The 23,421-nt window shown below is 39.1% G+C and overlaps 1 non-coding gene across 1 annotated transcript; it reads left to right on the top strand.

Moving 5' to 3' along the window:
* The first annotated feature begins 15,058 nt into the window (after positions 1-15,058).
* On the top strand, positions 15,059-15,165 carry LOC117924430. Its single transcript, XR_004652795.1, has one exon. It is a non-coding gene; the product is annotated as a small nucleolar RNA R71 (small nucleolar RNA).
* The last annotated feature ends 8,256 nt before the right edge of the window (positions 15,166-23,421 follow it).

Raw genomic sequence — 23,421 nt, 5'->3', positions numbered from 1 at the left:
CATTTCACCAAATGGTAGGCCACCACACTAATTATTGTGCTTCCCTGCATCATACCATATAAGATCTAATTGACAGTGGTGCGGTTAGCTTTCCTATAGCGACCACAAATACGGATCTTAGTCCAGATATGACTGTTGATTCCTTTCTAGCCTATTCCACACATGCAGTTCCTCTTCCTTTAGGCTTATATCATCATGTTTTAGATACCCAGGGCACTGATATTCATTAGACACTTTGATATTGCAGACCTTGTCAATGTATTTTGGGACTACAATTTTAGTTGGTCGTTTGATTTTTTATTCTCTTTTGTTTTATATTTGAGTTTTATTTTACAATTAGTGATTCGAGTTCGTACCCCGTGTTTCAAGAGTGGACCTTATTGTCCTATTATATCGCATGATGTACTCTCGTTTCACTTAGTGATATTGTTTTCTTCTTGAGTATGTGTTTTTGTCTTATTTTTTTATTGTTTCATATCACGCATCTTATCTGTTGTTCTCTTGAGTAACATTATGTGTTGCTTTGTTTTGTCTCTTGCGTGTGTTTGTTTTAAAGTCTTGGACAGTTTGAGTACCGTGACTGGTTCCCGAGCAGAGATTAATGGCATGTTGGTTATGGTACAGAGTACATTAAGATTAGACTTCTTCAACTGTGGTTCATCTTGTTAGACGAGATCACACCAATTTCTCTTACTACTCTTTATGAGATGATGATGGATTTGACGCGGAGGATTGAGCTCATTCTATTAGAGTATCCATATTCGTCGAGAGGAGCTCCAGGAATAGTGATGCCTTTATGGCTACATTTGACTTTACCAACATCTATTACTTGGGGTGCCTCACATCCACGACCTCGCCCATGTTCAATGCCCCAACAACATTCTTCACCCACTACACTGGCTACACTAACACGACCTCCATTCTAGCTTCGGGACCCTCTGATCGTTACAATTCACTAGGAGCGGCTTCACCCTCGTCGACGATGTCATAGACACTTTTTAGACTTAGGCATACCCCTGAGCAGAGTTTTTGAGACATTCCAAGTCGTGGGATTTTTAGCCCCTTTGGCTCCTAGGCCACTTCCAAATCTTATGCCTCCACAGTTTCGACTTGATCTATATTATGCATACTATCAGTTGGTAGGGCATCACACTGCTTGTTGCACTATTCTACGACATACCATACAGGACATTGTTGATTCTGGGATGTTTAGTCATCCTTAGTCTGATATGATTTATGTTCCTACCTTAGCTCAGGCCATGCATGCAGACACTCCTTCCCTAGTAGTCCTTGATCTTATTGACTTGGGTGATTGACTCATGATTGGCTTACTTTGGTGCAATAATGCTCATGTTTTTTCCCCTTTTGTGGATAGAGATGTAATGTTAAGACCAATCAGTGTTTTTTAGTCTCTTTTTATTTTTTGTCTTTTGGAGTCTGTAACTCGATTTTCTAGTACTGTCTTTGTTATCCTTATTTTTGCATGATGTATTCATCAGTCTTGCTATTGGATGCATTTGCCTTTATGGGTATATGCTTGTGTTTTGTGGTATGATGTATTGTCTTTTTAAGGAATTTATTCAACTGTATTATGTGGTCTTGATGTTTGACCTATCATGGAGGATATTGAGCCTTTTGACTTTGGACCAGAGACTTGACCTAGGGAGTTCAAGATTATGACTCATTTATCTGATGGTTAGAGCAGTACCTACCCACTTCCGTACCTTTTACCCTTGTGTGCCTATCTATTTTGAGCCTTGTAAAGCATCATCCCTCACTCCATTATCGCCTAACCTTTCCATCCCTACATATTCTAGCCCTGCACAGTATCATCACCTATTCTTTTTATCATTCTCTGATTTGTCTAGGTGGAGTTTTAGGGGATTGAGTCAGAGATGATCAACATGATGAGGGTGGGCTTATGATGAGAGAGTAGCTTGGTTGTTTGACAAGGTTGTTGATTGTTCTAACATTTAGAGGATCATATTTTGGTCAGTTATAGAGTACTCATGTTGAGATCTTTACATATGACTTCAGAGAGTTGCCATGAGTATAGAAATTGATATTGCATGATGAGAGTTGGCTTGTGATGAGCAATTGTGCTTGATGAGATTGTTGTCGATTTTGATTTGAGGGGATCATCTTTGCGATTATTACGGAGCATTTGGAGTAAAGTTTGATGCATGATTCTAGAGAGTTGACACAACTATATTAGAAGGACATCGATCTTCAGTATCGATCATTAGAGGGTTTCAGAGCATGATGTTTGAGGCCGTGGTCGCAGGATGGGTGACCTTCATTTCGATTAGCTCACACCTTATTACCTTTATTGACATCTAGACCATTGTTAGCCCTTTGAGCCTCGCATGAGCATCATAACATTTTCTTTCCTATAGCGTTGCTCACCTTTTACACCGGGATAACTGCCTTTTGGTGCATATATTCTTTATTCAGGAATCTCATGAGCCATGGACTTATTGACTCATCTTCTTTATTATTTTTTTGTTGTCCTACCAGCATTTTTCATTATACCTCATTGTTTATATCCATTGTTCTATCATTTGTTTTTTCCATTTAGTTTCTTTTTATGCCTTTAGTGATGATTTTTCCTATTTCAGTGCATGAAGGATGGTCATATCCCTTTCCACTTGATTCATGCCCAGTTGAGTATTTTAATCGAAAATATTTATAAATCCTATGACCTTATACTGGCATAGCAAAGCTACTATAGTATAGCAGCTCTAGGGTCGAACTCAGGGATGGGTTTTCACTCTACCAGTGATAGACTATAGATTAGAAATTGAGTCTGATGATTTCCTTTGTCATAACTTAAAGTTTAAAAGAAAATAAAATTTGTTTTGAAAGTGGTGTTTGAAACTAAACTAATATAGAACTAGGTAGCAATGAAGGAAAGAAAGTCTCCCGGAGCTAGAGGTTGCTAGGATCAAGTTCAGAATGCAAAGTGGAGAATTCCGGATTTTTCTTCTCGCATTGGGGACAACAACATAAAGGATGGTTGTTTCCTGAACCGGTATAGGTTTAACAGTGAAGATTTAATCCATAAAAAGTTAATAGAAATGGTAGTCAAGTTCCATTAATAGCTTTAGACACTATGGGTCTTCACCTTGAGCCACTTTCTAATGGCTCGTACATGATAACTAATGGTCTGATGTGGAACTAGCAATAAGTATCCACAGAGACCTAAAGCTTACCATGTATTGGCTATTCAAAGTGATTCTAAGGGATTTAAAGCAAAACTTTAGATTTAAAAGCCATTTATGAACTCCAACTACCTGTATTTAATGCACGAGAGTTTTCCACTTTTGCATTTGGACTTTTCACCTAGCTTCCTTTACTCCAAGAAACCAAAGGTTTAGCCTCTCATCCTCTGGGAAAACATCCTTAGAGGTTGTTTGGCTTCCAAGAAAAAGAAAATAGTAGAGAAAAAAAGAAAGCAAAAGAGATCTCTATATTTCACTAAGTGTAAAATTTACATAAGTTGGTCTCCTAGGAACAAGCTCCTCCGAGAGTCACCTTTTTAGTGTTTACAAGAGAGTTTATATAGGAAGGTAATTTACCCTTCCTTGGATACTTCCTAGTTAAGGAATTACATGAGTGGTTGAATATAAGGAGAAAATGGAAATTTAGACACAAAAATATCAGAAGAAAAAGAGTCGGCACAAATATCCCAGTTTCGCACGTTGCATGGTGATTTGCGAAAATTTCACAAGTTGATTTCGCAACTTAGAATCCACTTTCGCATGTTGAGATCCAATTTCACAAGTTGCAAAATCAACTTCGAATGCTGGGCTTCACCGCGACTACACAGCTGCCATCCACTTTAAATTTCGCACGTTGAAGTTCCAATTTCGCAAGGTGCGAAATTGTCCCTCAGCTTGATGCAGTTGTCTTCCGAAGGCCATATCTTCCTCATTTCAGCTCCAAATCGTACAAGGTTTGAAGAATTGGATTCTTGACTTCCTGAGCTTTGCAATGGTATATAGCATGTAGAAAATGGACTTCGGGAAGTGCTCCAAAAGTGTGAAGGAAGACTGCAGCTGCTGTCCTCTGTTTTCCTTACTCTGTTTTCCTCTCTCCATTTCTTTTTCCTTGCATACTTTGAACGACTAAGGCAAAGGACTATGAGGCTCCAAAGCTTGGTTTCTTCATAAATTTGAGCTTCCAAAAGCTTTGCCATGAACTATATACAGCTCTCCCTCATTCTTAAATTGCTTTGGTGAGCATAAAGCTATCAAAAAACACCAAAACTTAACACAATTTGATTAGAAACGATTGCAAGGGTCCTTAACATGTCAATTGAGTTAAAAGGTAATAATTACTACTCAAGGGTGTTTAAAAGAGCTAATTACAAGCTACAAAATAACATGTTTTGAGTAGTAATCACCCCCCCATCCGACATATTGCTAGTCCCTTAGCAATGAAGGAGATAAAAATAAAATAAAAATAAAAGTAATAAATTTACAAAATCATGCTGATCACTCCAAAAAATGTTTAAGTGGCATGACTAATCAAACTCTCACATGGAACATGAAAGAAATAAAACTCAAACTTCAATAGGAGCTATCAAATAATTTGCCTAGTCACAATTCATAAAGAGTAGGCATTATGCAAATTTAAGCTTCAAAATAATTTCCACTCCCAAAGGTCCAATCCTTACTCTTCCACAAAAATCTATGTGTTATTTATTAGTTTCCGGATATAGTATGTCAAACTAATCTCTCCCCTAAACCTAGTTCTTTTCAAAGCTTAGCAAACTAATCAACCTCCAATAGGCTAAGAACGCACCTCTTTTCTTTCACAATTTTTTCTTGTAGGAGTGCAAAGCTTAAAGGCATTCTTTTCTAAATTGTCCATGTAACGAGGGTCCATCGATGACTCCCAACCAATCAAGGTTTAGGGCATTAAGCTTTAAGGATTTTTCAACCACTAACTCCTCGGATTTCACCCCGGACTTTTGAGAATGAATTTTTAATACCCAAGCACCTACAATATGTTAAACTCCACCTATTCACCCATGTAACGAGCATTGAGGTCGGTGACTCCCAACCAATCAAGGCTTAGGGCACCAGGTTTTAAAGATTTTCACCATATACCCCTCAGATCTTGCTCGGGTTTCAAGGCAAGTAAAACATTTTTCTTTTTCTTTCTTTTTCCAAAGGCTCATTGGCCTTTTATAAGGTGTCTCAACACTATTAAAATGAGGTCAAAGGTACCAAGTCTAAATTTTCCTAAGTAAAGGGGGAAAATTGTTTTTCATCTTATAAACGGAACCTAGTGTGCACGGTGTGTGATAAGCTTAAAGTGGAAGAAATAAGGTTGAAGTCAATAGGAGTTCAATAATTCATCAACTTTAATAAACATAATACAAACTCTAAGTTTCAAGTAAAAAGACAAAAATTTAATTTCTCCCATTTCATTTTGAAATTTTTTCCTTAATAACCATGGAGAGTATTCAAAAAAACTTTTAAAAAATTTTAAAAATTAAGCAAAAAGCAACTAAATTACCAAAATAACTTAGCATTAATAACAAAACTTCCTTCCTCAACTCTCCCCCCAACCAAGCTGAACATTGTCCTCAATGTTTGAAAAACGATTAGGAAATCAAGGGAGGAAGTGGTACCTCCAGAGTGATACAGAGTCTGAGTCGTATAGGAGAAACCACATGTTTCAAAGACAAAAGAGTAATGAGAAAATGGAATATAATAAATAAAAAATGATATATATATGTATTACTTGGAAAAGAAATACAATATGCATGATGTTCAAGTAATACAACCAATTCCAGTATATAATACATCAAAAAGATGGGATTCACAAGTCTAATATAAAAAGTAAATAATAAAAAAAAACATAAAAAGATCAGTTAGTAGTGGGATCATGTGATGGCTCTGCTCTAATCTCCTCATTTGGTATGGGCTGCTCAACTGGTATGGTCCCCTCATCTGGCACTGGAGGCTCGGATGGTCCAGACCTATCATGCCCAAGAAGTGTCTGCATACTCAGATGCTGCTAGATCTGATGAAGGATCGTGGTATGCGGGGTCTGAGTAGCAATGATCTGATCTTGGTGTGCATGAATAGTGCCCATCTGCTGGAAAAGAGAATCCTGAGCGGTGCTCAGTGTCTGCAATGAGTGCATTAGGCCTCTGAACTCCGTAAGAGAACGGTGACAGTGGGCTCAGATGAAGGAGGAGGTGCTATGTCAGTGAGAATCTCATCTTGCTGGGCCTGAGGTAGCTGCTCATCGTGGTGTGGCTCTGGAGGTAGGGGCACATCTGGGGCTCCCTGAGGTGGAGGCACAACTAGGGCTCCCTGAGGTGGAGGCACAACTGGGGCTCCCTGAGGTGCAAAGTAGGCTGCCAAGTGATGCCATTTGTCGAGAGAGAAGTCCTCTCGGCAATGGCGGCGCCTCTCAAGGCGGGGCTCTCCAGGATAGCCCAGGTGCTCTAAAATCTGGCAGATGAGCCTCGGAAATAATAACAGAATGACATATGCCCTCTGAAGCTTCTTCTGATGGACTTTCTCTTCAAAGTGAAGAAGAGAAGTCATAATCAAATGATGAGGGCTGAAGTAATATCCCTCAGAAATCCTAAATAACGCCTCAAGTATAGCTCCTCTCCTCTGAACTTTATGCTAAAGTGGGAAGATGTTGGCACGCAGGAGCACATCAATAAGGAGCATCCTAGATGGAAGCTCTCTCCTAGTCAACACTGAGGCTATGGAAGTCCCCCATGGACAAGATATGAACCATGTCCCTCTGAGAGAATGAGGACCACTCCCTGAAGTCTGCCTGAGTCACAGGCCTATAAGGTATACGGAGGGCCTCAGCAATGTGGAGAGCTCCAATGGCATCCTGACATCCATATATGGTAAAATAGATGATAGTAGGATCCCGGACACCTCGAGTAGTCATAGACTGATAAAAGTCTAGAACTACTCTGGGATAATAGAACTGCCTAGGGGTGAGGAGATGCTCCATGTGATACTTCTGTAGCAAATGGAATGAATCCCTGAGCTCTGGCTGCTGTCTGAGAGCCTCGATGTCGAACCAGGTCTCTGAGTGGAATGATCGATCTCTGCAATCCAGGTTGCCCTCTATAGGCGGCCCTGCGATCATAGGACGCTTGATGATGGTCTCGAGAGGAACCCCCACAGGAATCTGAGAGTCCTCAAAGGCGGCTCTACCTGAGGTAGCTAAGATGGCTCTCCAGGACCCGAGAACTTGGCCTTCTTCGCGGGTGGCCGAGAAGTAGGCCTCTTGGCTTTGGTGGTGGGTGGCACAGGGTCAGCGGGTGGCCTCCTGGTGGGATACCGATGCTGAGAAGGCGTTCCACCCTCAAATGGGGGAACGGCGGCATCCTGAGCAAGTGGCAAAGTGGCGCCTCCAATGGCGGACTGCTCTGGTCGAGGCATCGGTGAGGATGGGGATGCAGAAAGACCTCCCCTAGTCTTTGCCATGGCCAAAATGGAGCGAAATGGCTGTTCGTGAGTTCTAGAGGCTCTCAGCTGGTGCGCGGGGCTGTTATCTTCGGTTTCTCTCCTTCAAGGGTTTAAATAGAAATGGGGGCTTAGAGTGGTTTGATGTTTAAAAATTCCCATGGCAACCGAAAAGCCGTTTTTGGAAGTTAGGCAAAGTCCCAGGGGTAAAAATGGGTTTAAAAGTCAGTTAGGAGTTTTCGCAGCTTAAAATTTCACCGTGCGAAATTTTCGCACCTTGAATTTTACCGTGCGAAATTTTTGCACTTTAAACTTGAGATTTTCGCACCTTGAATGGAGTTTCGCACTCAATTTCGCATTGTGCGAAATTTTCGCACCTTGTTTCGCACGGTGAGAAAATTGGCTTGGGATGTGTGAAATGCCACTCGTGTGCCAGGAGGGTGTTTCGCATGGTGCGAAAATTTTTGCACCTTGAATAATGGTATGCGAAATTGAAATTTAGAAAATTCGCACCTTGGACAGGGATTTTCGCATGCTGGAATGAATTTCGCACCTTGGATTGAGGTGGCGAAATTTTCGCACCTTGTTTCGCACGGTGCGAAAATTGGCTTGAGGTGTGTGAAATGCCACTCGTGTGCCAGGAGTGTATTTTGCACCTTGAATAGTGGTGTGCGAAATCTTGCTTTTGGAAATTCGCACCTTGGAATGCATTTTCGCATGTTGGATTCCATCGTGCGAAATTTTTGCACCTTGAAATGCATTGCTCTGTTCCCTTTGCTTTGCTCCGCTGTCTTGCTTTTCAAGGCTTCTCCACATTTTTCTTGATTTTTTTCCTCAAATTTAACATCAAAATTGACTCGAATTAAGACAAAATAAACCAAGTTTGAGCAAGAATTAAAATCAAAAGAAATAAAAATAAAAATAACAATACAACTATAAAACTATAAAAATTCATGGACTTATATAGTCCATGAAACCCTGCTTTCCCTCAAAGTTGTTGTGGTTCAAGGAGGTTGATCTCCTCCTTGTCTGCATTGTAAGGCTCTATGAAGGGCTTGAGACGATGGCCATTGACTTTGAAGGTTTGATTGCCTTTGGGATTGAATACTTCCACCACTCCATTGGGATGCACTTCATGAATTATGAAAGGACCCGTCCACCTTGATTTTAATTTTCCTGGAAAAAGATGAAGTTTAGAGTCATAAAGCAAAACTCTTTGTCTCTTGGTAAAATTCTTCTGATTTACCAACTGATCATGCCATTTCTTCAACCTCTCTTTTGCAATTTTTGAATTGAGGTAAGCATCATTCCTCATTTCCTCCAATTCGTTCAAATCCAAACATCTCTTTAACCCGGCTCTTGTCAAATCCATGTTGAGCTTCTTGATTGCCCACCATGCTTTATATTCAATCTCCACTGGGAGATGGCAAGCTTTGCCATAAACAAGGCGATAAGGAGACATTTCAAGAATGGTCTTATAAGTGGTCCTATAAGCCCATAATGAATCCAGGAGCTTAATAAACCAATCCTTCCTATTCACATTCACCACCTTCATCAGTATATTCTTGATTTCCCGGTTGGCTAACTCAACTTGGCCACTTGTTTGAGGGTGATAAGGTGTAGCTACCTTGTGTTTGACCCCGTATTTGGCTAGAAGAGTCTTAAAAGGCTTGTTGCAAAAGTGGGTTCCTCCATCACTGATAATGGCCTTAGGCACTCCAAATCTAGAAAAGATGTTCTCCTTGAGAAATTTGAGAACCACCTTATGATCATTGCTCCTACATGGGATTGCTTCTACCCACTTAGAGACATAATCCACTCCCACTAAAATGTAGGAGTGTCCAAATGACATTGGAAATGGTCCCATGAAGTCTATCCCCCACACATCAAAGACATCCACTATCAAGATGGGGTTCAAGGGCATCATATTCTGGCGTGTTAGCTTCCCTAGCCTTTGACACCGATCACATCCCTTGCACATGGAGTGGGCATCCTTGAAAAGAGAGGGCCACCAAAAACCTGATTGGACCACTCTCATGGCTGTTTTCTGGGAAGCAAAATGACCTCCACATGCACTATCATGACAATGGGATAGAATCCCTGATTGCTCTGGTTCAGGAACACATTTCCTTATGGTTTGATTAACACAATATTTGAAGAGAAAAGGCTCCTCCCAATAATAGGCATGGATCTTGATTACTACCAAAAAGTGCTATTTTGTAGACCTAATTATAATGGTTTTAAGCACCTTTGTGTAGTAATCATATTCATTTAACCCAATTAATTCATTAAGGTCCTTAGTAATTGGTTTTAACCATTTTGTGGCAAGTTTACATGTTTTTATCAGCTTATGAATCAATTCAAGTATGCCAAAAGATGGAGGAGCTACTTGGACAAGTTAAAGGAAGGATTTTGGAAGTTTACAGGCTTGAATTTCAAGTGGAAACACGAGCACAAACAAGAACAATGGAGAAGAGGAGAACAAAGGACAGCAGCTGCAGTCTTCTTTCGCACTTTTGGGGCACTTCCCGAAGTTCATTTTCTACATACTATATACCATTTCAAATCTCAGGAAGTCAAGAATCCAACGCTTCAAACCGTGTACAATTTGGAGCTGAAATGAGGAAGATATGGCCTTCGGAAGACAACTGCATCAAACCTTGCGAAAATTTCGCAAGGTGAATTTCTCCTTGCGAAATTTCGCAAGGGGATTTTCCTCATGGTGTGAAATTTTGCCATTTCGCACCATGAAGAAACCACATTGCGAAATTTCGCAAGGAGGATTTAGGCACCTTGCGAAAATGCCAAATTTCCTCTGTTTCTCCACGCACGCACCACCGACTTCCCAGATATTTTTAGCTTGATATTTTCTCATGTAAATTCCTTTTGTAACCTTGTAATCAACCAATGAAAAGGTTGCTTTTGTAATAGCTCTTGTAATTTAGCTTGTTATTGTCTTTAAATAGAGGTGAAGAGCCTCAGACAAAGAAATCTTGTAACCTGTAACCTTATAAGTTATAAGAGCACTTTTGTTCATACGTTTTCTCTCTCTTTTCTTTCTCATTTTCTTAGTAGCCAAACATCCTTGGAGGATGAAATCCCCAAGGATGAGAGGCTAAAACCTTTAAGTTTCTCAAAGTATGGATGTTATGTGATGGCTTGGATGCAATCCCATGGAAATTTCTCGCACCTGGAAGGTAAGGTAGTCGTTTTTCATTAATGGTTTATTAATGCAAAGTTTGGTTTTTATTTCCTTTGGACAACTTCCAACGGCCAATACTTGATAAGCTTTTGGATTTCTATCCATTAGTTATCTCCTACGAGCTATTGGAAGGTGAGGTTTTCAATTCCAAGTTTTGCATTAATCCGTTAGAACCAATTTCAATGGCCATTGAAAGGTGAGTTTATCACCTGGAATGACTTTGAGTTGCCAATATTTGGTAAGCTTTTGGCTTTAGACCATTAGTTATCTCTTACGAGCCATTCAAAGGAAGTCTAAGGTGAATAACCATTGATGAAATTCACTACCATCTGTTTTGCCATTTTAAAGGATTAAAACTTCATTTGCTAAATCCATACCGGTTCGGGAAGCAAGCATCACCATAGTTGCAACCCCAACGCGAGGAGCCTATCCTGAGATTTCCAAATTGCATAAGAGCCAGAGCATAGCTATCCTATCTTTGAGAAACTTGTTTTTACACCCTTTCATTTTAGTCTTTAATGTTAGCTTAAATTAGTTTAAATCTTTCTAAAACATTTACATCTTCTTTTAAAGCTAACATCCATAAGAAAATCACCTATTTTCCTAATTCGAATATCACTCGTGTTTGCGAAAACCCTTCCCAGTAAACGATCCTAGAACCACTATGCTATAGTAGCTTGGCTACTTTAGTAATAGTATTTAAGGTATAAATTTTAAGCTAAGCTACCATGAGTCGCATCAGATCTTAGCAAAGAAATGCTTCTTGTCTTGGGTACTCTACTCACTTGGAACTTCTCCAGTAACCAAGTAATTTTCTATATGAGAATACCATGGAGCTACCTCTATCGACATGAGAGACTCCTCAGGGAAGTCATCATTGATAGGTAGACCATGTGAGTCATGCTCTATCACAAGTCTTGACAAGTGGTCAGCTACCACATTTTCAACTCCCTTTTTATCCCGGATTTGGAGATTGAATTCTTGAAGCAAAATGATCCATCTTATCAATCTTGCCTTGGCATCTTGCTTGGTTAGCAAGTATTTCAAAGCAGAATGGTCAGTGAACACCACTATAACGGACCCTACCAAATAGGCACAAAACTTATCCAAGGCAAAAACTACTGCCAACAACTCATTCTCAGTAGTTGTGTAGTTCCTTTGAGCCTCATTCAAAGTTTTGCTTACATAATAAATCACATAGGGCTTTCCATCTTCTCTTTGCCCCAAAACAGCCCCCATAGCAAGATTACTTGCATCACACATTACCTCAAAAGGTAATTTCCAATTTGGGGCTCTCACTATTGGTGTAGTTGTGAGGAATTGCTTCAGTTCCTCAAAACTCTTCTGACATTTCTCATCCCACACAAACTTGGCATTCTTTACCAAGAGTTCACAAAGAGGTTTTGAGATTTTTGAGAAATCCTTAATGAACCTCCTATAGAACCCGATATGTCCTAGGAATTGCCTGATTCCTTTAATATTTGTGGGAGGTGGCAACTTAACAATTAGCTCCACCTTTGCCTTATCTACCTCAATGCCATTCTTGGAGATTATATGTCCTAAGACAATTCCTTGTTGTACCATAAAATGGCACTTCTCCCAATTTAGCACTAGTTCTTTCTCAATACATCTTTGGAGAACAACTTCTAAATGCAACAAACACTCCTCATAAGAACCACCATATACAGTGATGTCATCCATGAAGACTTCCATGATGCGCTCCACCATATCACTGAAGATGCTTAGAATACATCTTTGGAAAGTTGCAAGAGCATTACATAGACCAAAGGGGCAAGTGAAGGTTGTCTTTTCTTGATCTTCCAAATCAATCTCTATTTGGAAGTACCTTGAGTAACCATCCAAAAAACAGTAGAAATGATGCCCTGAGACTCTCTTAAGGACTTGGTCCATGAAAGGCAATGGGAAATGGTCCTTCCTAGTCACTGAATTCAACCTCCTATAGTCTATACACACCCTCCATCCTGAGGTAAGACGTGTAGAGACTTCCTCCCCTTTTTCATTCTGGATCACAGTAATTCCAGATTTCTTTGGGACTACTTGGGTTGGGCTCACCCACAAGCTATCTGAAATGGGATATATGATCCCCGCTTGAAGTAGCTTCAGAACTTCACCCCTTACCACCTCTTGCATGTGAGGATTCAACCTCCTTTGGGGCTGCCTCACTGGTTTTGCATCTTCCTCCATGTAGATATGGTGGGTGCATACCAAAGGGCTAATCCCTTTCAGATCAAAAATTGTCCATCCAATGGCTTTTTTGCATTTTCTGAGGACTCCCAAAAGACTATCCTCTTGATCACTTGTGAGAGTTGAAGAAACCACCACTGGACATTTCTCATCTTCCTCCAAATATGCATACTTCAAATCCACAGGAAGTGGCTTCAAAACAAGCTTTGGAGGGTCCTCCATAGCCGCTCCTTGTGAGTCCTCCTTATTGAACAGTGGTAAGATCTCTTCCCGTCTCTTCCAAGGAGACATGATGGCTAGCACATCAGAGGGTTCAAGTAACCCATCTTCAAGCACTCCAAGGCTTTCGTTCAAGCTCTCTTCTAAATTCTTGTCACAATGCTCTTCAACCAAATTGTTGATCAAGCACACCTCCTCAAATCCTTCCTCCTCTTCTGGGTGAAGATGCCTCTTGCATAGGTGGAATATGTTTAATTCCAAGGTCATGTTTCCAAATGTGAGCTGCATCACCCCATTCCTACAGTTAATGATGGCATTGGAGGTAGCTAGGAAAGGTCTCCCAAGGATGATTGGCACATAATTTGCTTCCTTAATAGTGGGATCAGTATCAAGTACAACAAAATCCACGGGATAGTAGAATTTGTCCACTTGAACTAGAACATCCTCTATCACCCCCTTGGGATTTTGACTGACTTATCAGCTAAGGAGAGAGTGATGGTTGTGGGCTTCAATCCTCCAAGTCCCAGTTGCTTGTACACAGAGTATGAGAGCAAATTCACACTTGCTCCCAAGTCTAGTAAAGCCTTCTCCACATGTGTCCCTCCAATGTTGACTGAAATGGTGGGACATCCCGGATCTTTGTACTTAACTGGAGACTTACACTGAATGATGGCACTTACCTGCTCAGTGAGGAATGCCTTCTTTGTCACATTTAACCCTCTCTTGACCGTGCACAAGTCCTTTAAAAATTTTGCATATGTGGGGACTTGCTTGATCATATCAAGTAAGGGTATATTCACCTTCACTTGTCTCAGAACTTCAAGAATTTCTGATGAATTCTTGATTTCCTTCTTTCCATGTAAAGCTTGAGGAAAAGGGGGAGGCATATGTTTCTTCATCATATCCTCTTTAATCACTATCCTTGGCTCATCTTCAATGCTTGATTTAGAAGCATTTTTCTTCCAACTCTTCTCTTCTTGGTTATTGATCTCTTTAACCAAGGGTCTCTTTGACATGAGTTCTTCATCTTGCCTCACCCTAGGCAAGGGTTGATCAACCTCCTTCCCACTCCTCAAAGTGATCACAGCTTTGACCTCCTCAAATTTGAAGACTCCCCATCTTGGGTTTCAACTTCATGAACACCCTTGGGATTTTGGCTTGGTTGAGAGGGAAACTTTCCTTTCTCATTCACTGTGTTGAGGTTGGTAAGCCTAGAGATGGAGTATTGAATATTGTCTATCTTCTGAGATAGATCATTTTGCATCCCATCCATTCTCTTAATTTCAGAACTCTCAACATTTTCAATCTTTTGGTGCAATTGGGAGTTGATTGCCTTTTGTTCACCCACAAAGTCTCCCATGACTTTACTTAGATTCACAATGGCTTGCTCCATTGAAGAGGTTTGTTGAGGTGCTTGGGTTTGGGCTTGTGGTTGGTATGGAGGTGGCCTTGGTTTCCAAGAAAAATTTGGATGGTTTCTCCAGCTTGAATTATAGGTGTTTCCATAAGGTGCATTGTTGTTGGGCCTAAATTGCCCCATAACATTGGCTTGATCACCTAACATCTCCCTCACAGCTGGGATGGTTGGGCACTCATCTACCACGTGATCACATGATTGGCAAATGGTGCATGGCATGACATGGGCTTGTGTCTCGGAAATGGCTTGGACTTCATGCATTTTTTCAACTCAAGTTCTTCCAACCTCCTTGCCATTGTTGCCACCTTAGCTTTCATATCCATGTCTTCACTTAACATGTACATTCCACCCTTTGGATTAACAGGAGCTTTCATCTTTCCCATTTCTCTTGAGTTGGGTTCATCCCATCCTCTTGATACCTCAGATACATAACTTAAAAAGTCCGTGGCTTCTTCCGGATTCTTACTCATAAAATCTCCCCCACACATGGTTTCAAGAATTTGCTTCATGGAGGAAGACATCCCATCATAAAAATAGCTCACCAAGAGCCATGTATCAAAGTCATGATGAGGACAAGCATTGATGAACTCCATATACCTTTCCCAACATTCATGAAACTTCTCATTTTCTTTGGCAGAAAAGTTTGAGATTTGTCTTTTCAACCCATTGGTCCTATGGGTGGGGAAAAATTTCTTCAAAAATTCAGCCTGAAGGTCAACCCAATTCCTTATGCTCCTTGGCCTCAAAGAGTTAAGCCATATTTTTGCCTTGTCCTTCAAAGTAAAAGGGAATAGCTTGAGTCTCATCAAGTCTATTGAGGCTCTTCCCTCTCTAAAAGTATTGCATACCTCCTCAAACTCCTTGATGTGGGCATATGGGTTCTCACTCTCCATTCCATGGAAATTTGGTAGGAGGGGCACAATATGGGGCCTTATAATCAGCTGCTCAAGAAGAGGCACGATGCATGAGGGTGCACTCATCCTTGGTGGGTGCATTCTATCCCTCATGGATAGATATGCATTTGGATTACCCCCTTGATCGTGTTGAGAATTCTGATCCTCTTGTAGAGGGTCCATAATGTTTACACAGATATCCAACTCTGTGTCTTGAGGATTCTCTATCCTTACTAGCCTTCCCTCTTGGTCCCGAATCCAATAGGGAATGCACAAGTTGCAACTTCCCTGAAAACAAAACAAAGACAACAAAAACAAAAGAAAGCTAAAAGATAGTTAAGGTTAGAAAGAAAATAAAAGTAAACTTAACAAAAAGAATTCTACAATAAAAAATAAATAAAAAAATGAAGTTAGTGAAAAAGGACTTCACCAAACTTGTGATGGAAATCACAAGTAGCCTTTAAAAAGTTGTATCACTATATCGTGGCACCATCCCCGGTAATGGTGTCATTTGATTCATGCCCAGTTGAGTATTTTAATCGAAAATATTTATAAATCCTATGACCTTATACTGGCGTAGCAAAGCTACTATAGTATAGCAGCTCTAGGGTCGAACTCAGGGATGGGTTTTCACTTTACCAGTGATAGACTATAGATTAGAAATTGAGTCTGATGATTTCCTTTGTCATAACTTAAAGTTTAAAAGAAAATAAAATTTGTTTTGAAAGTGGTGTTTGGAACTAAACTAATATAGAACTAGGTAGCAATGAAAGAAAGAAAGTCTCCCGGAGCTAGAGGTTGCTAGGATCAAGTTCAGAATGCAAAGTGGGAAATTCTGGATTTTTCTTCTCGCATTAGGGACAACAACATAAAGGATGGTTGTTTCCCGAACCGGTATAGGTTTAACAGTGAAGAATTAATCCATAAAAAGTTAATAGAAATGGTAGTCAAGTTCCATTAATGGCTTTAGACACTATGGGTCTTCACCTTGAGCCACTGTCCAATGGCTCGTACATGATAACTAATGGTCTGATGTGGATCTAGCAATAAGTATCCACAGAGACCTAAAGCTTACCATGTATTGGCTATTCAAAGTGATTCTAAGGGATTTAAAGCAAAACTTTAGATTTAAAAGCCATTTATGAACTCCAACTACTTGTATTTAATGCACGAGAGTTTTCCACTTTTGCATTTGGACTTTTCACCTAGCTTCCTTTACTCCAAGAAACCAAAGGTTTAGCCTCTCATTCTCTGGGAAAACATCCTCAGAGGTTGTTTGGTTTCCAAGAAAAATAAAATAGTAGAGAGAAAAAGAAAGCAAAAGAGATCTCTATATTTCACTAAGTGTAAAATTTACATAAGTTGGTCTCCCAGGAACAAGCTCCTCCGAGAGTCACCTTTTTAGTGTTTACAAGAGAGTTTATATAGGAAGGTAATTTACCCTTCCTTGGATACTTCCTAGTTAAGGAATTACATGAGTGGTTGAATACAAGGAGAAAATGGAAATTTAGACAAAAAAATATCAGAAGAAAAAGAGTCGGCACAAATATCCCAATTTCGCACGTTGCATGGTGATTTGCGAAAATTTCGTAAGTTGATTTCGCAACTTAGAATCCACTTTCGCACGTTGAGATCCAAGTTCACAAGTTGCAAAATCAACTTCGAATGCTGGGCTTCACCGCGACTACACAGCTGCCATCCACTTTAAATTTCGCACGTTGAAGTTCCAATTTCGCAAGGTGCGAAATTGTCCCTCAACTTGATGCAGTTGTCTTCCAAAGGCCATATCTTCCTCATTTCATCTCCAAATCATACATGGTTTGAAGAATTGGATTCTTGACTTCCTGAGCTTTGCAATGGTATATAGCATGTAGAAAATGGACTTCAGAAAGTGCTCCAAAAGTGTGAAGGAAGACTGCAGCTGCTGTCCTCTATTTTCCTTACTCTGTTTTCCTCTCTCGATTTCTTTTTCCTTGCATACTTTGAACGACTAAGGCAAAGGACTATGAGGCTCCAAAGCTTGGTTTCTTCATAAATTTGAGCTTCCAAAAGCTTTGTCATGAACTATATACAACTCTCCCTCATTCTTAAATTGCTTTGGTGAGCATAAAGCTATCAAAAAACACCAAAACTTAACACAATTTGATTAGAAACGATTGTAAGGGTCCTTAACATGTCAATTGAGTTAAAAGGTAATAATTACTACTCAAGGGTGTTTAAAAGATCTAATTACAAGCTACAAAATAACATGTTTTGAGTAGTAATCACCACTCCCATCTCATGGACATTGGTTTGGAGATCCTTAATTGAGAAGGTCAGCTTGTTAGAAAGAGTTCATGTACATTATTGTTTGAGAGTAGATCCATTTCATTATGTATTCTTAGTGGAACTCATTTGTTGATATTTAAAGTATGTGCAAGTAAAAATAAAAAAAAATAAAAAAAAAATAAACGCTTGTATGTATGTATACAATGTCTTTCTCCATTGAGTGTGTATATTGGACATTGAGAGCTATCTTTTTTTTAGTCAGTTGCTTATGAGAGTTCGTATGTGAGCTTTCAAACACTCTATTCTCCTTATGCCCATCTCGTTATGTATTTTGTGTGTGAGAGACGGGTAACCTTTTCCCAAGGGCTCTGGATCATTGTCTTCCTCATCATTACATTCATAAATGATTTAACTATTCTCCATGACTTGATTTTAGTAGATCAATGCTCATTCATTTTCGTTCGATTTATTATTTTCTTCTCATGGTAGTTCTTTCATCTTGCTTACATTATTATTTGTTCATATTGATTTACATTCCGTGTTCGATATTTTTCACACATAATTTTTGTATATCTTATTGGCAGTTCAATATTCTTCTTTTCTTCTTTTTCGTCACTGATATTTTCATCTTGGATTCTTTCTTCCTCACTGATATATTCATATTGGACGTCCTCAGATCCATGGTTTATGAGACTCTCTGCACATATTGCATTTTATACACAAGGGTATGAGATTTTGATCATTGGGTATTTGAGCCTAGTTTCATTTCGTTTCTTTCACCCTATTACCTTAGCCTACATTACGTCCCAAGTCTTAAGACCACCTTAAGTCTTACACTTGGGGCATAGCCACCTTAGAAAGTTTTTATCGGGTATGCAGTCATTCTGCTTGATACATTACATTAGGGAACACACCTTTCTTGGTCGAGGGTTGATTTTTAGATGACTATTACATAGGGGCATACCCCTCTCAGTTGATGATGGCTTTTTCAGCATAGTCGTTCCTAGGAGGTGATAAGATTTTTCTTTAGATTGGAGTATGAGATATGACTAGGTGATTTGATTGGATGTTTTTATATGGGACCATAGCCCTCTCATTTGCATTGACGGATTTTTGAGTGATTGGATCATGGCATAGACACTTGTGAGAGTTATATTGGTTCTTGAGCATTTTAGAGATCGCCTTACACTAGGGCATAACCCTCTCATTAGGGATTGATCTTAGAGACACGAGCTTACATGATCATGTCAGAGAGTATTTTTTTTGTTTAGACATGCCACTTTGCTTGACTTTCCACATTGGGATTTGCTCATTCTTTGGAGGATCTCATAGACTCCCATCATGTTAAAGTATGAGAAGAATTTAGAGAGTAGAGATTTACTTTGACTCGATGATGTATTATGGATTATACTTCTCCTATGATGCTTGATTTGGAGATGCTTATACCGGGGCATACCTTATTCATTGGTGATAGATTCTATGAGATGACAATTTATACTAGACACATACTTTCTAGAGATTATCGTATATTGAGGGCTTAGCCATTTTGAGAGGATTTATTCATATTGGACATAAGCACCTTACTGATTTTTGACATTGAGACTTGACCTTCTATTTATGATTTTTATTTTTGATGGATCATAGAGTAATTGACACCTTGGGTTCAGTCTTCTCAGCATATCTAGTTTGATTCAAATATCCACTTACTTTTTTTACACACTCAGCATTTTGTCTTTGACATTATTACACCTACATCCATAATTTTAGAGGCTAACAGATATTGATCCTACTTATCTCATTATTAAGCATGATCTTATCCCATTCTCTTGATCAGAGGAGAATGCAGACCAGTCTTGTGTTTTCTGGTCGAGTTTTCACATGCCTTTAGATGTTAGGTTCAACATCTTCCATGATGGCAAGGCCTATTAGATTTTTGGTGTATTTGTGATGATGTTTTCATATTAACAGTTGATATGTTGTGTCTTGCTTTGCTTACATTTCAGACTTGGAGTCTTGGTCAACATTTGTCTGGTCTGTTATTTTAGTTTTGCTTTGTCAGCATAGTTTCTGTGATGTATGGTCTTGTTTAAGCATTTATTCATTGATGTTAGCCTTTTTCAATACATTATCGTTGAGCATATCCTAGAGTGCCTTGTATGGTGACATTTTATATCTTATGTTGGTTACTATCTTACACTGGGGCGTACCCCCATCCTTGATCTCATCATATCTTTTGCAAATTTTCTCAATTCTCAATATGTTTCTTGATTCTTGCAAGTCATCATATTGAGGCATACCTCCTTTAACACTCTTCTACTAGGGCATACCCCCTTTAACGCTCTTCTGTTGGGGCATAACCCCTCTTTAGATTTATCATATCTCCTGTTGACCTCATGGTCATTTGTCTCTTTTGTCAACCCTTTCCAAGTCGTTACATTGGGGCATACCCTTTTTCTCGTTGAGTTCATTATCCCAATCACTTCTTTAGGGTTTTTTTTTTTTTTTTTTTTTTTTTTTTTTGTAGACCACATTTCTTGTTTCCTGTTCTTCCTTTAGGTGTTTTGGATTGCAGATCACATACTTTTTTTTTTTTTTTTTTTTCCGGGGTTTGTTTAGGACCCCCCCTCTTTTTTCTAGTTTGTTTAGGGCATCCCCCTACCATCAGTTTGATTAGGACATCCCCCATTTCTTCTAGTTTGTTTAAGTCATTTCCCATTTCCTTAAGTTTATTTAGGGCATCCCCTTATTGTCAATTTGTTTGGGGCATCCCTCTATTGTCAGTTTGTTTAAGGCATTCCCCTTTCTTCAGCTTGTTTAGGGCATCTCCCTACCATCAGTCAGTTTAGGGCATCTCTCTTTCTTCTAGGTTGTTTAGGGCATCCCCCTTATCCTTCAGCTTGTGTAGGGGTATCCCCTTGTTGTTAGTTTGTTTAGGGCATCCCCCTTCCTTCAGCTTGTTTAGGGCATTCCCCTATTATCAGTTTGTTTAAGGCACCCCCCTGTTGTCAGTTTGTTTAGGGCATCCCCCTGTTGTCAGTTTGTTTTAGACATCTTCCTACTTGCAGTTTGTTTAGGGCATCCCCCTTCTTTTAGTTTTTTAGGGCATTTTTCTTTCATCAGTTTGTTTAGAACATTCTCCTACAGTCAGTTTGTTTAGGGCATCCCCCTTCCTTCAGTTTTTTTAGGGCATCCCTCTTTCATCAGTTTGTTTAGGACATCTTCCTACTCTTAGTTTGTTTAGGGCACCCTTCCTCCCCAATTTTCTTTAGTTTGTTTAAGGCATCTCTCTTCTTTCAGTTATTCTCACCACCATAGATCAGACATCTATGGGCATTTCAAATTCACCACCATGGATTTTCATCTATGGGTCTCAATTAGTTTTCACCACCATAGATCAAACATCTATGAGCATTTTCACCACCATAGATTGGATATCTATGGTTATTTCAGATTCACCACCATAGATTTTCATCTACGAGCCTTGATCAGTTTTCACCACCATAGATCATATATCTATGGGCATTTTAGATTCACCACCATAGATCATACATCTATGGACATTTCAGATTCACCACCGTAGATTAGACATCTATAGGCATTTCAAATTCACCACCATGAATTTTCATCTATGGGCCTCAATTAGTTTTCACTATCATAGATCAGACATCGATGAGCATTTCAGTTTTCACCACCATAGATTGGATATCTATGGGTATTTCAGATTCACCACCATAGATTTTCATCTACGAGCCTTGATAAGTTTTCACCACCATAAATCATACATCTATGCGCATTTCAGATTCACCACCATAGATTTTCATCTATGAGCCTTGATGAGTTTTTACAACCATAGATTGGATATCTATGGGTCTTTCAGATTCACCACCATAGATCATACATCTATGGGCATTTCAGATTCACCACCATAGATTAGACATCTATGGGAATTTCAAATTTACTAACATAGATTTTCATCTATGAGCCTTGATGAGTTTTTATCACCATGGATTGGATATCTATGGGTCTTTCAGATTCACCACCATAGATTTTCATCTATGGGCCTTGATCAATTTCACCACCATAGATTAGACATCTATGGGCATTTCGAATTCACCACCATAGATCAGAAATCTATGGGAATTTCAGATTCACCACAATAGATTTTCATCTATGGGCCTTGGTTGGTTTTCACCACCATATATTTGATATCTATGGGTCTTTCATATTCACCACTATAGATTTTCATCTATGGGCCTTGATTAGTTTTCACCACCATAGATCAGACATCTATGGGCATTTCAAATTCACCACCATAGATCAAACATCTATGGGCATTTTAGATTCACCATCATAGATCATCATCTATGTGCCTCGATCAATTTTCACCACCATAGATCAGAAATCTATGGGAATCTCAGATTCACCATCTTAGATTTTCATTTATAGGCTTTAATCAGTTTTCACCATCATAGATTTTCATCTATGAGCCTTGATAAGATTTTCACCACTATAGATTGAATATCTATGGGCTTTGATTAGTTTTTACCACCATAGATCAGACATCTATGGGCATTTCAGTTTGGCTACCATTGATTTTCATCTATGGGCCTTGAGATTATCACCACCATTGATTATATATCTATGGCCTTTGTTAAAGTTATCTCACCGTCATAGATTTTCATCTATGAGCATTTGTTTTAGTTATCCCATAGATTGGACATCTATAGGCATTTTAGTTGATTTACCGCCACAGATTTTCATCCTTAGGCCTTTGAGATTAACACCACCATAGATTTTTATTTGTGGGCCTTTGAGAGTTTCACCACCATAGATTGGCATATATGGGAATTTCAATTGTATCATCACTGTAGGACTTCACCATAGGCCTTTTAATTTAGCTTTTAGAGTTAGCTCTTTGGTTTGGCTTCTAGAGCCATTATTTTCTTAGTTTAGCATTTAGAGTCAACCTTGTCATTCAGAGTCACAGCTCCCGACATTCTTTATCACTTGCATTGCATGCCCTATTCTCATAGCTTCACATTTCACCATACTTCTCACTTCGTTGCATATGTGATTCTCAATTCTTTGTCATAGAGCGTCACCCATAGACTTTCCTCTTGTCATGCATGCGACACGAAGCTTTGAGCTCATATCACATATTCCCATCATATTGTTGGATACCATATGCCTTGTGTCCTCATAACACGTATGGTTTTTCCCTTTGTATGCTTTCGTTCCTATGCTCCTTGGTGGTTCGACTGCTACTTGACTTCAACATTGATTTTTGAGTCACTTTTGGAGAGTTTTTTTAGGGAGTCTGGATCCATAATGTAACTTTAGAGGCACCTTAGGATTTTTCCTTTTTTCCATTTTTGTAGGGTTTTAGAGTCTCTTTGTTCTTGTTTTGGTTTAAGAGAGCTCATGTCATACTGTGACAAATTTGGTGGTCTTTTTTTTTCTTCAATAGAGCCCACTTCATTTCATTTGTGTATACACTCACTCTACTCATGGACCCTATCGAAGAGGGGCATATTTGTAGACCCCAAAAATTGTCCCAATTTTATTTTTACATTAATTTTGAGCTTAATTTTATCAATAAATTTCAAACCCAATTACATTTGATTTTATTGGCCCACTTATACCTTTTAAGTCTTAATTCTTATTATTTTGTTTTATTTTATTTTATTTTACCTTTATTATTTTTATTTTATCTCATTTTACTTTTTTTCTTCTTTTTTTCTTTTCTTTTTATTTATTTTA

This window comes from Vitis riparia, chromosome 10 (genome assembly GCF_004353265.1).
Source record: "Vitis riparia cultivar Riparia Gloire de Montpellier isolate 1030 chromosome 10, EGFV_Vit.rip_1.0, whole genome shotgun sequence".
Lineage (NCBI taxonomy): Eukaryota > Viridiplantae > Streptophyta > Magnoliopsida > Vitales > Vitaceae > Vitis > Vitis riparia.
Note: the sequence above shows the minus strand (reverse complement) of the source record. Positions and strands in the feature narration are given on the sequence as shown.